The 12,065-nt window shown below is 36.8% G+C and overlaps 2 long non-coding RNA genes across 6 annotated transcripts in view; one reads left to right on the top strand and one right to left on the bottom strand.

Annotated features, from left to right (window-relative positions):
- The window catches only part of LOC138753528 (uncharacterized), a 55,001-nt gene that overhangs the window by 20,873 nt on the left and 22,063 nt on the right, over window positions 1-12,065 (top strand). For 3 of the 4 annotated variants that reach the window (XR_011351220.1, XR_011351219.1, XR_011351221.1), the window contains exon 2: window positions 4,251-4,343. This is a non-coding gene — a long non-coding RNA (uncharacterized lncRNA). Of the gene's footprint in view, window positions 1-4,250; window positions 4,344-8,168; window positions 8,231-12,065 lie in introns of those variants that run through there. The other variant, XR_011351222.1, reaches the window with a different exon arrangement.
- The window catches only part of LOC138753529 (uncharacterized), a 92,547-nt gene that overhangs the window by 68,802 nt on the left and 11,680 nt on the right, over window positions 1-12,065 (bottom strand). The gene's annotated exons all lie outside the window — the stretch shown is intronic.

Here is a 12,065-nt window from a genome sequence, read left to right as displayed (position 1 = left end):
TACAGGCATTGTATTTCCACAAAACTCAGATTTATTTCTATTGGGAAATATTGAAGGAGCAAGACCTAAGTTGAAACTATCAATATACCAAAAGAAATTTGTTAAAATAGCATTGGCGGTGGCTAGTAAATGACTTGGAAATCAGATTCGCACTTGGGTATGGGAAGATGGAATGCAGAAATTCAAAGTTGTATCCCTTTGGAGAAAATTACACACAATTTAGGAAATAAATATAGTATATTTCTGAAAATTTTAGGTATAAATATGTAGCGGTGTTCTTCCAGCCTCTTGAGACCTATGTTAATCTTCTTCTCCAAATTGATTATATAAACCTTGTTGGGTTCTATATGTTGGAAATGAACCAGAGCAATCCATGCACACACACACACACACACATATATATGTATATAAATTTATTTGGGAGGTGAGGGGTTTAGGGAAGGAGGGTATGGGAGGGAAGGGGAGGGGTTATAACCATCATGTAATGATTGAAATTATCTTTAATTTAAATTCTTATTGTTTTATATATTTGTTTATTAATTACATGTATGGAAAATTTTTAAATAAAATATTCAAAAAAAGGTACATAACCAATGGTTTTGGCCTAAGCACTTCATCAAGGTATGAACAAAAAGCAGGTATGTTTCTGAATAAAAAGGCAGGGGGAGGAGGGAAGAAGGACAGGGGGAGGAGCACGGACCAACAGCTGAAAAATAATAGGTGAACAGGGGTGGGAGGACAGGAGATTAAAAACTGAGAATTAATCGGAGGATGGAGGAAGCTCTGTGAATAGAGAGTTGGAGGAAAGGAGGCAGAGGGATAGGGAAAGAGAGAGAGATATTCACAGCTAGATAAAAGGAGATATAGGGATTTGGAAAGGGAGATATGGCGGGGTGCAGGTGCCTAAAGGAAACCAGAGAAGTCAATGCCATCTGGTTGGAGGGAGCTCAGACGGAATATGAGGTGTTTTTCCTGAAATTTGTGGGTGGTCTCAGTTTGGCATGAGATCTAATAGAGACCTAATGTATCTAACATAGTCATCACTCCCAAAAATACTCAACATAATATTAACTTTTTTAGACTGTATCATAAAGAACCTTTACATGCACCTTCGCTGAATATACAAAAAACATTTTATTCTATGATGTCACCGTATAATATTGGAACAAGGACTTAATTGACAGCTGAGAAGAGCAAACTGATCTGGGCTAACATTGCAATTTTATAGCAACATATGTTAGATACAACTGTCCACAAATTCTTGGCAGCTGCTATTTGTCATCACCTATGAATATAAGGGTCCTGGTTGATTTACTTAAACCAGCTTTGTTTACATTTGAGCTTTCTTTGAAATCACAATGACTTTTTACTCTTAACAGTTTATACACACAGGTGTTACTCAGTACAGTAACCATCTGGTCTATTACATTGCTTTTTACAGTATTGTGCAAGTAAAGCAGCTTTTAAAACTCCATTATAAAATTTTAACCATTTAACATACATGTTGCACCTTGAGTATGTTTCTAGTAATGCTTTCAACATGTCTGAATCACATCTCCTACAAAATGCTAAAAATATAAACATAAATTATGCAAATGAGTGTGCTTAATAGAATGGTTGTGTTTCCATTGATAATAATGAAACACAAAAGCTGATCCAAATGTTAAAACATCATTTTCTTAAATCCTGAGAACCAGTGATGAGAAATTATTGAATTGTTTAACCTGACCTGTAAATCAATAGCAATGGTAGCATGGCTTAAGTCTGATGAAACTACTTTTGCAGAATATCTGCCAAAGCACTAACTTTGCAGCTCGAATTATGCTGCCTTTTTCCAGTGATATATTGGAAGTATTCCATCAGTTCAAATATAGACAGCTAAAATGGTCAAAATGTCTTCCCACAGTGGTATCTTCAACATCTGTGAAAGCTTGAACATTGGCCTGATGCTAAGATCAAAGCACGTGAAAAGTAGTATGACTAGTAAATCTTTGAGCTGGCTACACTGAGTGATGATTTTGTTTGACAGTAGCAATCTTTGTCAAGTTCTTCATCAATACTCCTTATTTGTTATACGTCATGGCTCTTATCTGGATCTGTAATATATGCAGTGTTTCAACATCTCCCATGCCCATGATGCATAAATATAAAAGATACATTACCTCATTCTGGCATTCAGTATTATTTGTCTGGATTTCAAGAAGACCCGCCTCCTTATGTCCCTGGACACAGAGCGTGCAAAATTAACGCAATGGCCTTTAGTGAAATTATTTGCCTGAACCTGTATTTCTACTGGGTACTTCAAATGGAACATTTTCTTAGATTTAACACTTTGTTCTTAAAGTATAAAGTATTAAAGTATTTTTAAAGAATAATTTAATTATTCCACTCAATATGTTTATTTTCTGACCTTATCGAACTTTGGAATGAAAACACATACTTCCTCTGCCTCTGGAGATATAAGGAAGGATATGCTCAGATGTGGCATATGACAGATGAAATCATCTTAAAATATTCAGTATTTTAGCATTGTTGGCATTCTTGAAAATGAATCAAAAACTACAAATTGTTAATTCTGTCTCAAGGACTCTATTTTCAGTGGAAGGATAATCAGTTAATCAAATCTTATAATACTTCAACAGCCCATCTGATAAACATTAAGGGGGGGGGAGTTGTTTATTGTGTTTGGGACTTTATCAAAGATTTTAGATCTGTGGTTTACACACTCGAGGCGATGACAGCATTGTTGGCACTTTAACAAACCATCACATTGACTTACAGTTGGCACTTGATATTTAATCACGAGCATCAATAGTGGTTTAAAGCTTTCGATTTAAAATTGCAATGACAAATAAATGTGCTTTTAATGTTTTAAAATAAATTATTCTTTCTTGTTAGTTCTGATTTCATGTACAATTCTGTCTAGTGTAACTATAACTGCAATGCACTCTAACTGTAATTATACTATTTTCATACTGAACAGATTATGAGCCTCATAAACCAATGTCGTAAAGAAAAGCAAAATGAAGAACAGCTGACCAAGTCATTACTAAATTGTTATATAATTTCTTTCACATGATTTCCTTTATGCCCTGATCATCTGAGTAACTTGCCTTTAGAACCATTTAAAATGACTGCCAAACTTCAGATGAAGATTAGAAAGAATTACTGCAATTAGAAAAAAGTACTAATGCATGAAAAAGTTTAATGCTACAAAATGCTTCCTTCCCCCACTGCCCCTCCTCCTCTCACCAACCCCCCCCCCCCCAACCACGCACCTGTTTCCTTGTGAAAATGAGATTGTATAAGAGTTCTCACTACTGTTATGCAAGCTGAAATAGAACATAGTAAGGCATAATTATAGCAAATGATTAATCCAGCACTTTAATTTCCTCATTGTGCCCATTCACTGAGGATTGTCCCTTCCTTGGAACATGGTGTTTAACGTTATGTAATTCGAAGAAGTCTAAGATTTGTCTTGTTATATTTTTTGCCAGCTCACTTAGCTTGAAATTTTCCTAATGGTCCTTGATAACGACCTTACTGTATTCAATCACAGGTTAATGGATACTTCCATATGCAAATATAGGACAATGATTCCAAATTTCCAACCTGTGATAGTCATGTCATGTAATTTCATTGCTAGGTCTGCCAAATATTTTCTTCCACTGTAAACTACATTGAAACCACAAATCACTAGTGAACTAGTTTGTAACAAAAATATGGCATGGTTAAAAGTACTGAATTATGTTCAGACAGAGAATCAGCTACCATAACTGGCATTTATTTCTTCTTTTCACAGTGATTTTGTTTCTTCCACCTTTCCTGAGCCACTGATTATAGAAAGGTCACAAGGTCTGTTCATCTCCAGAACAACAGTCATATGCAGGCTGTGGCAATATTGGTGGATTCCTGGCTGAGGAAAAAAAATCACTATTGTCTTTAATTAATCATCCACATTGTAGGATTGAATCTTACAAAATTGACTGTTAAAGGGTTAGTCCTCTCAGTTAGCAAGTATTTGATTAAAATAAACAAGTGTTTGGACAGTTCAGTTTTTAATTGAACTGAGCCATGATGTTATTTTGAACTAATTGATGTTATCTTGAAATATTGGGCTCCAGCAATTTAATTTTGCTCATAAACTTCAATTGACAATATTCAAGTTTATAATTGTGGTGTTACCACTATGTGTATAGATGTATGTATGTACTGACCCGCCCCCTGAACTTGTGACTTCTCCTTCCTAGATATCCCCATAAAAGTGGTTACACCCAAACCCCTCCCTCAGAACCTGCCTTGGAACTGGGACAACAACATGCAAGCTGTGCTGACACTTTAAGGTGATTAAAGTTTATTAATCATAATTCCATATCTAATTGTGGTTGATTGGTAGTACAATAATAAGTAAAATAAACTTAGGATCAAAGAAAATGAACAATACTAAAGACAATTTGGTTCATTAATTCCATGCTAGTCAAAAGTCTTTGTTTAATCCCCTCTTCTAATGCTTTGTTCAGAGTCCAGTAGGTCATCACTCTTCTAATCCATCAAGTACATTTTAAATGTGATGAGAGTTTCTGTTTCTACTACCCTTTCAGTTATGATTTTCTGACCTCAACCAACTTCAGGATGAAATCAGTTCTCCTCATCTTCCCTCTAATCCTCTATCAATTAATTTGAATACTTACTTGGATCCTTGATTTCCTCACCTCCAGACCATAATCAGGGAGGATTGGTAACAACATCTCTTCCATTAGTACCAGAGCACTACAGAGCTGTGTTTTAAGCTCCTGCTCTACTTGCTTTGCACCTATGTTTATATGGTCGGTATGACAACAGCACCATCTACAAATTTGGTGATGATACGACAGTAGTGGATTGTATTAAAAGAGGTGATGAGTCAGCATACAGGAGGGAAATGAAAACTTGGACGAATGGTGCACCAACAATAACCTCAAAACCAAGGAGCTGGTTGTTGACTTCAGGAACGAAAAACCAAATGTCTATGAACCAGTGATCATTGGGGGATCAGAAGTGGAGAGGGTGTGCAAATTTAAGTTCTTGTGAGTCACCATCTTGGAGGATCTTTTGTGGAACCAATACACTAATGGAATCTTAAAGAAAGCATCTCAGTGCCTCTATTTCCTCAAGAGTTTGAAAAAGTTTGGCATGACATCGGAAACCCTGGCAAATTTCTACAGATGTGTCATGGAAAATGTGCTGACCAGCTACATCATGGTCTGGTTATGGGGACACCAATACTTCTGAGCACAAAGCCCAGGACATCAGAGGAAACCCCCTCCCCCCAAACCATCGAGAACATCTACAGGGAACGCTGCTGTCGGAGAGCAGCAGCAATCATCAAGGGTCCACACCACCCAGCATACACCCTGTTCTTACTGGTTCTATCAGGAAAGAGGTATAGGTGCCACAAGACTCACACCAGTTTCAGGAACAGCTACCACCCCTCCACCATCATACTCCTCAACAACAAACTCAATCAGGGACTCTTTTAAGGTCTGTTCCTTCTGCACTTTATTTTTTTTTGTTTTTCTCATCTCTGCATTGCAGTCATTTGTTTATTTGTTTACATGTCCATTTTTTTTTACACAACCAATAAGTGGTAATTCTGCCTGGCCCTCAGGAAAAAAGAATCTCAGGGTTGTATGTAATGTCATGTATGTACTCTGACAATAAATCTGAAACCTAAAAATCTATTTAATCTATCCAAGTTTTTCATAATTTTAAGCACTTCAATTTTGTCTCTCATTTGTCTCCTCTGTTACAAAGAAAACTCCCCTATTGTAGCCAACTTTGTTGTATCCAACATTGTATTCAATATTGATTCCAAATTTTCACTCCTGACAAATATTCTTTGTACTTTCTCCAATACAATTACATATTCAGTGTTATGCAGTGAGAAGAAATGTACACAATAATTCAACCGGTTACAAGTCTAACCAATAAGCCCCTCAGTTCATATAATCTCAGTTCATGAAGAAAAGCTTCCTTACCACCTTTCTAACCACTTTATTAATCTGTCTTTCAAGGTTACATTGTGTTCTAAAATACTCAACATCCTCCCATTCATTGTTTATTTCCTTGCCTTGCAGGAACTCCCAAAATGCAATATTCTCCAGATTAAATTCCATTTGCCAATTTATTGCCCAGCTCATTGGATCTTCCATGTGATGCTGATGAGAGCTTATTGTTATACACCAAAGAAATTCTTTCTTGCCGCAATAAATTTATAAACCATAGGTATCAATTAATTTACCACAAAAGGAAAAAAATTAAAAGGATATATAAATATTCATAGTTACAGTTTGAGAAGTAGCAGACTTCAACAGGGATTTTATCTGAAGGCGGCACCTGGCAATTGGAGTCAGGTGACTCAGGCAGTTGGATTTGAAAAACTCAGATCAGCAGGAAGCTGATTGGGCAATAGAGATCAAGTGATCCAGGGAACTAAGAACACAGGGGGTATTAATTTACTTCAACTAGGCAGTCTGGAGTTCCACATAATATATGCAGCAGGGAGTAGGAAATTTGCAACTAACTAGTTTTTTTTCTAGAGCAAAAAAAAATGATGCTACCATAATGAAGAGAGACCATAGAGCAATGTTATGGTTAGGATAATACAGGGACTTTCAAGACCCTGATAGTTGTTGAAATCTTCCTGCCATTTAAAAATTTCCACCTCATTTTCTACTCCTTGCCCAACGTTTGTGAATATAACAGTCAACAATGAAGTCATTATAATCACAAAATAAAGATATCTGCTTATGCCTCAGTATTTGTAGAAACCGACATCTGTGATTTGCAACCAAATTCACTTGAATGTTCTGAACCCTACATTTATAGTCCCCAGATCATCTATTAATACCATTTCACTTACACCCAAAAACAGAATAACATCAATTAATTAATCTTGAGAAATATATTGGCATCTTTGTTTAAAGAGGGCATTTGTTTTATCTCACATGATTAAAAATGCTCCCCAGCATTTTAGTGCAAAGCACTAACAACTCTAAAACAGTTCTTAGCCAGTGTTTAATTTCAGATCCATCAACATTATTCTTTTTTTAACCAGAAAGGTATATTTCATTCTCAGTTCTTTTAGACAGTTATAGGTTTTGCTGTCAAGTCAAAAACTACTGATAGCATGAGAATGTGATTGATTTGGTTATTTACATACACTTGCAAGACAAAAACAAGAAACCATAGCAATGAATACCATGGGTCACGTCATTCATGAGAAATTTCAATCAAATCATTAGTCAAAATTAATCATCCCAAATAGAATTTAAAAAGTCACATGGCTCAAGTGCAGTCATGTGAAACTATAAGGCAACAGCATAATAGAATCCTGTTACAGGTAGCTGGTCATTCACTAAGAATCTTTCCATGATTATCTATAGGCAATATATCAAACATTGCATATCGATTATAAGCAAGTAGAAAAGTGCAACCACTGAGCATTGCCAGGTAGCAACTGTCCTAACAGTTGAATGGTACCTGAGCACAATACCATTTAATATCTTACTGACATTTAAACTGATGCTGCCAAATTTATACTTCCAACTGTAAATCCATTATCATTGTGACTGTTCCTTCCTGATCATTGCCTCTAAAAAGAAGTTTGTTAATATTCTCCCCCTTGAAAATGTACTTGTGAGCTGAACATATTAAGAATCAAAAGTCAAATTTGCTATTTTTTTCTATCATATAGGAACCTTCATTTTGAAAAATTGTTCTAAGCAATTCAATAACATAAATCTGGGAATTGGCTCACAGAAGCATTGTTTCAAAGAACAAATTCATGAGTAAAGAAATATACAGAATATGTGGCCTGCAGTAATTTTTCATGGTATTGATTTATTTGTTTTTTGGGTGTGAAAAGTTTGGTAAAACGAAGGACATAAACAAGGGTTCAATTAATTAAAGGTGTTTTCTTTTATATTTAAATTGCAATGTAGGAAATGTCAATAATCATAAAAAATATCCAGTTGATGTCAATTTAACCTTTTCTCATAATCTACTGACTATTTTAAACACGATTGGGGGAATATTTACTTATTTTCAAATTTAAATAGTGTCATTATTTGTGATAATACTTTTAATATCACACGTTTTAAATTTGTACAAATTATTTCACTTTAGAGTAAAATCCCTATTATCCAGAATTCAAGCAACCAGAAACATCAAGCAATCAGCAAAAAAAGGAAAGTAAATACAAAAATAAATAAATAAACAGATAAATAATTAAATAGACAAATAGATAGATATTTAAATCCAAGTTTAAAATTGTAAAAGTATATGTTCTCTGGAATAACACATAAACCTTTGGTCAAAATGGTCAAAATGGGAGCAAATATTCAGCCAGCAGAATGCCTTGGTTGTGTTTTGGTCATAGCAGCTTTTTGAATAAAGTGTAGTGGACTGAACCATGCTAAACAACTAGTTGATGGAGGTTTGAGTAGGCATGAACAGAAAGCTCTTAAGTACCAGGCTTGCTACCAAGTGGCAGAGATGATGCCATTTCCGGGCTGAGCGTCACGAAGGCTTTAAAAACGCACATCAGAATTGAGTAAGGCAGTTAGTCTTACTCAACTATGATGACTGGTGAATTTAGTTCATCACTAAATGTCTACAGTGGTGACCCCGACAGGCCCAAATTATGATTTGAACCCAAGATGAACAAAGAAAACGTTCAGAACATGGTAGCGCTTAAACTGCCTACCTTTTGGACCTTGCAGCCTGTGATCTGGTTTCAGCGGGAAGAAGCCCATTTCCACGTTCGTAAGATCACACACAAATGTTTCATTTTTCCATTCACAAATTTACTTACCTGTTTGAAGACTAAGATTAACATTTTTTCACAAACTACTACTCTTTTAAAACAATGTTAATTTAACATTCTAGTTTGCATTAATTCCCACCTCATGTTTTTATTTTGCATATATTGTTTATTTGAATAAATAATTTAAATTTCTAGTAAAATAGCATTTGGTTATGAGATGTGGTAAATGTTCAAAGTAGAAATCTAATAGCTTTCAGTAAATTTAGTAGCTTTATAGTTTCCAATGCTGTTGAAAACATATCAATCATATTATAATGAAACACTAGTACATGATTTTGACTAATTTGCTGTGGATCTAAACCTTGGTCTGTTTAAAATGGGAATACCTTTGCTTCAGTATACATTTATATTTTTTGACCTAAAGTGATTGAAAGTTTAAGTTTAATATGTTATAGCAAGGTCAATTGAATTCAGATTTCAGATTGATTGTCAGAGTACATACATCACATCACATATAACCCAGAGATTCATTACCCTGCAGGCGAGGCAGAATCACTGCTTATCGATAGTGCAAATAAAATCATATATTCAACATGTAAACAAATAAAGAAATATAGACAAACTGACTGTGCAATACAGAGAGAAAAAAATCAATAAAGTGCAAAAGTAGGAGTTTTTAAATTAGTCCCTGATTAACTTTATCGGAGGGGAGAGGGGAGGTTAGCAGCTATTTCTGAACCTGGTGGTGCGAATCTTATGGCACCTACCAGATATACTCATGTAAAAGTTACGTTTTGGGGACTCATTTTTCAGGTCTAATTTTTGGGATCGACTTTTACAAGGATACTACTTTTGACTATGGTAAGTACCTGCATCGTTCAAGGCATGAGGAGCTCAGATGGCCGGCACTGGGTGGAAAGTCCACATTTGGAGTGTTAGGAGTTTAAATGGGTGGCCAGCTGAGGTGATGCTCGGGAACTTAGATGACAGAAGCTCAGATGGCTGGGCAGCCAGAGCAAGGGTTTGCAGTTGGAGTATTAGGAGGGGGTCGGGGTGAGGATCTGGGGTCAGGTTGTTGGGAGCACCATGGGTGGGTGGGTGGTCAAGGCGAGGATTCATGGTCAGGGCGTTGGAAGCTTGGATGGATGGGTGATAAGGGCCAAAAATGGAGGGGGGGTGTCGACTGTTACACAATATATGTGGAAAATATGAAATTATGGCCCCAAAGTGGGGGGGGTGTTAACTTTTAAATGGAATTGACTATTATACTAATATATACAGTATAGTTCTTTCCTGATTGAAGCAGTCAGAACAGAGTGTGTGGTGGGTGATATGCATCCTTGACAATTGTTGCTGCTCTACGACAGCAGCGTTCCCTGTAGATGTGCTTGATGGTGAGCAGGGTTTTGCCTGTGATGTATTGGGCTGTGTCCACTATCTTTTGCAGGGTTTTTTCTGATGGAAGCAGTCAGAACAGAGTGTGTGGTGGGTGATGTGCATCCTTGACGATTGTTGCTGCTCTACGACAGCAGCATTCCCTGTAGATGTGCTTGATGGTGAGCAGGGTTTTGCCTGTGATGTATTGGGCTGTGTCCACTATCTTTTCCTGGGTTTTACATTCAAGTGTATTGGTGTCGCCATACCAAATGGTAATGCAGCCGGTCAGCATACTTTCTACCACACATCTGTGGAAATTTGCCAGGGTTTTCAATGTCATACCAAATCTCCACAATGTGTTGGCTCCAGAAAAGATCCTGAGAGATAGTGAATCCCAAAAATTTAAACTTGCTCACCCTCTCCACCTCTGATCCCCCAATGATAACTGGATCATACACCTCTGGGTTTCCCTTCCTGAAGTCAACAATCAGCTCTTTGATTTTGAAGACATTGAGAGCGAGGTTGTTGATGTGCACCATTCAGCCAAGTTTTAAATCTCCCTCCTGTATGCTGACTCATCACCCATTTTTAAAACAATCCACTACCGTGGTATCATGTGACAAAATATAGATATGTTTTGGGAGAAAAATTGGAGCAGGTTTTTTAGTTTAGTTCACATGCAAACACTTTAAAACAGATCTTATTTAAAATACTGGAGTTCTGCTCATGCTAGACATGTCGGCCCCAGAGCCTTTGCAAGAGCTTTGAGAGTGCCCAAGATACTTCATTAATGGATTGTTGATTACAAAAAGGCAAGGGATGAAAGAACTTGTCAGAGCTGCAGATTGTCTGGAGGGGAACTTGCTGTTCTATGAGGGTTTTGCAAGCAGAGAGAGTCAAACAGGCTTTCTCTCTGAGAGAGAGAGAGAGAAAGACAGACAGACAGACAAACAGAAAGATAGAAATCAGTTCTGCAGTTTTATCATCAGCAGCAGCAGCTGGGACTGGAACAGGTCAAGCTGGAAAGCTTGTGAAAAACCCCCATTTGGAAGACAGGTTGTGAGTGCTTAGTTCAGCCTGGTCAAAGCCCTTGTGGTTCATGCAAGAGGAGAGGACTGGCTATCTAATGTTTCACTTGGAATAAGTAAAACAAGAAGGAACTATGTGGTGACCTGAAAGAAAGAGATTATCATCTGGAGAACCCTGAGGGGGAAAGTTTCATCAGCAAGACATGAAAGTGGCTGATGGAAGTAAATCAGTTGTGGCTGGCCTGGAACAACAAATCTCTCTCTGAAAACCAACAAGAACCTTCATTTACCTTTCAAGCAACAAAGCCTGGTGAACTTTATAAATGTTAAATTCTGTGCACAGTATAAAATTGCCCACAACCAGTGAACTTTGAGGAATGAGAAGTGAGATTGGACTGTGAATCAAAGAACTTTTCTGAACTTATACACACATTACATACATGTGCACTTAGAATTAGAAGGGGGTTAAGTTAGGTTAGTTAAGTCAATAGTGATAAGTTAAAGTTTGATTCTGTTTTCATGTTAAAAGATCATTAAAAGCAATTTTTGTTTAATTAACTATTTGTCTTGGTGAATGTCTATTGCTGCTGGGTTTTGTTGTCCTCTGGACTCGTAACAATCATCAGCGAATTTGTCAATGGTGATATTGTCATACTGAGACATACAGTTATAGGCTTATAGCAAGTAGAGTAGAGGACTAAGAATGCAACCCTGTGGTGCTCCAGTACTGATGGAGATTGTGGAGGGGATGTTCATACCAATCTCCGGAACTGATGGAGATCATGGAGTAGATGTTCTTACCAAATCTCACTGATTGGTAATGGATGAATTGTCTGGGTTTCTCTTTAACATCA

Source organism: Narcine bancroftii, chromosome 2 (genome assembly GCF_036971445.1).
Source record: "Narcine bancroftii isolate sNarBan1 chromosome 2, sNarBan1.hap1, whole genome shotgun sequence".
NCBI classification, from domain to species: domain Eukaryota; kingdom Metazoa; phylum Chordata; class Chondrichthyes; order Torpediniformes; family Narcinidae; genus Narcine; species Narcine bancroftii.
The sequence above is the reverse complement of the archived record's forward strand: the minus strand, read 5'-3'. Positions and strand labels throughout refer to the sequence as shown.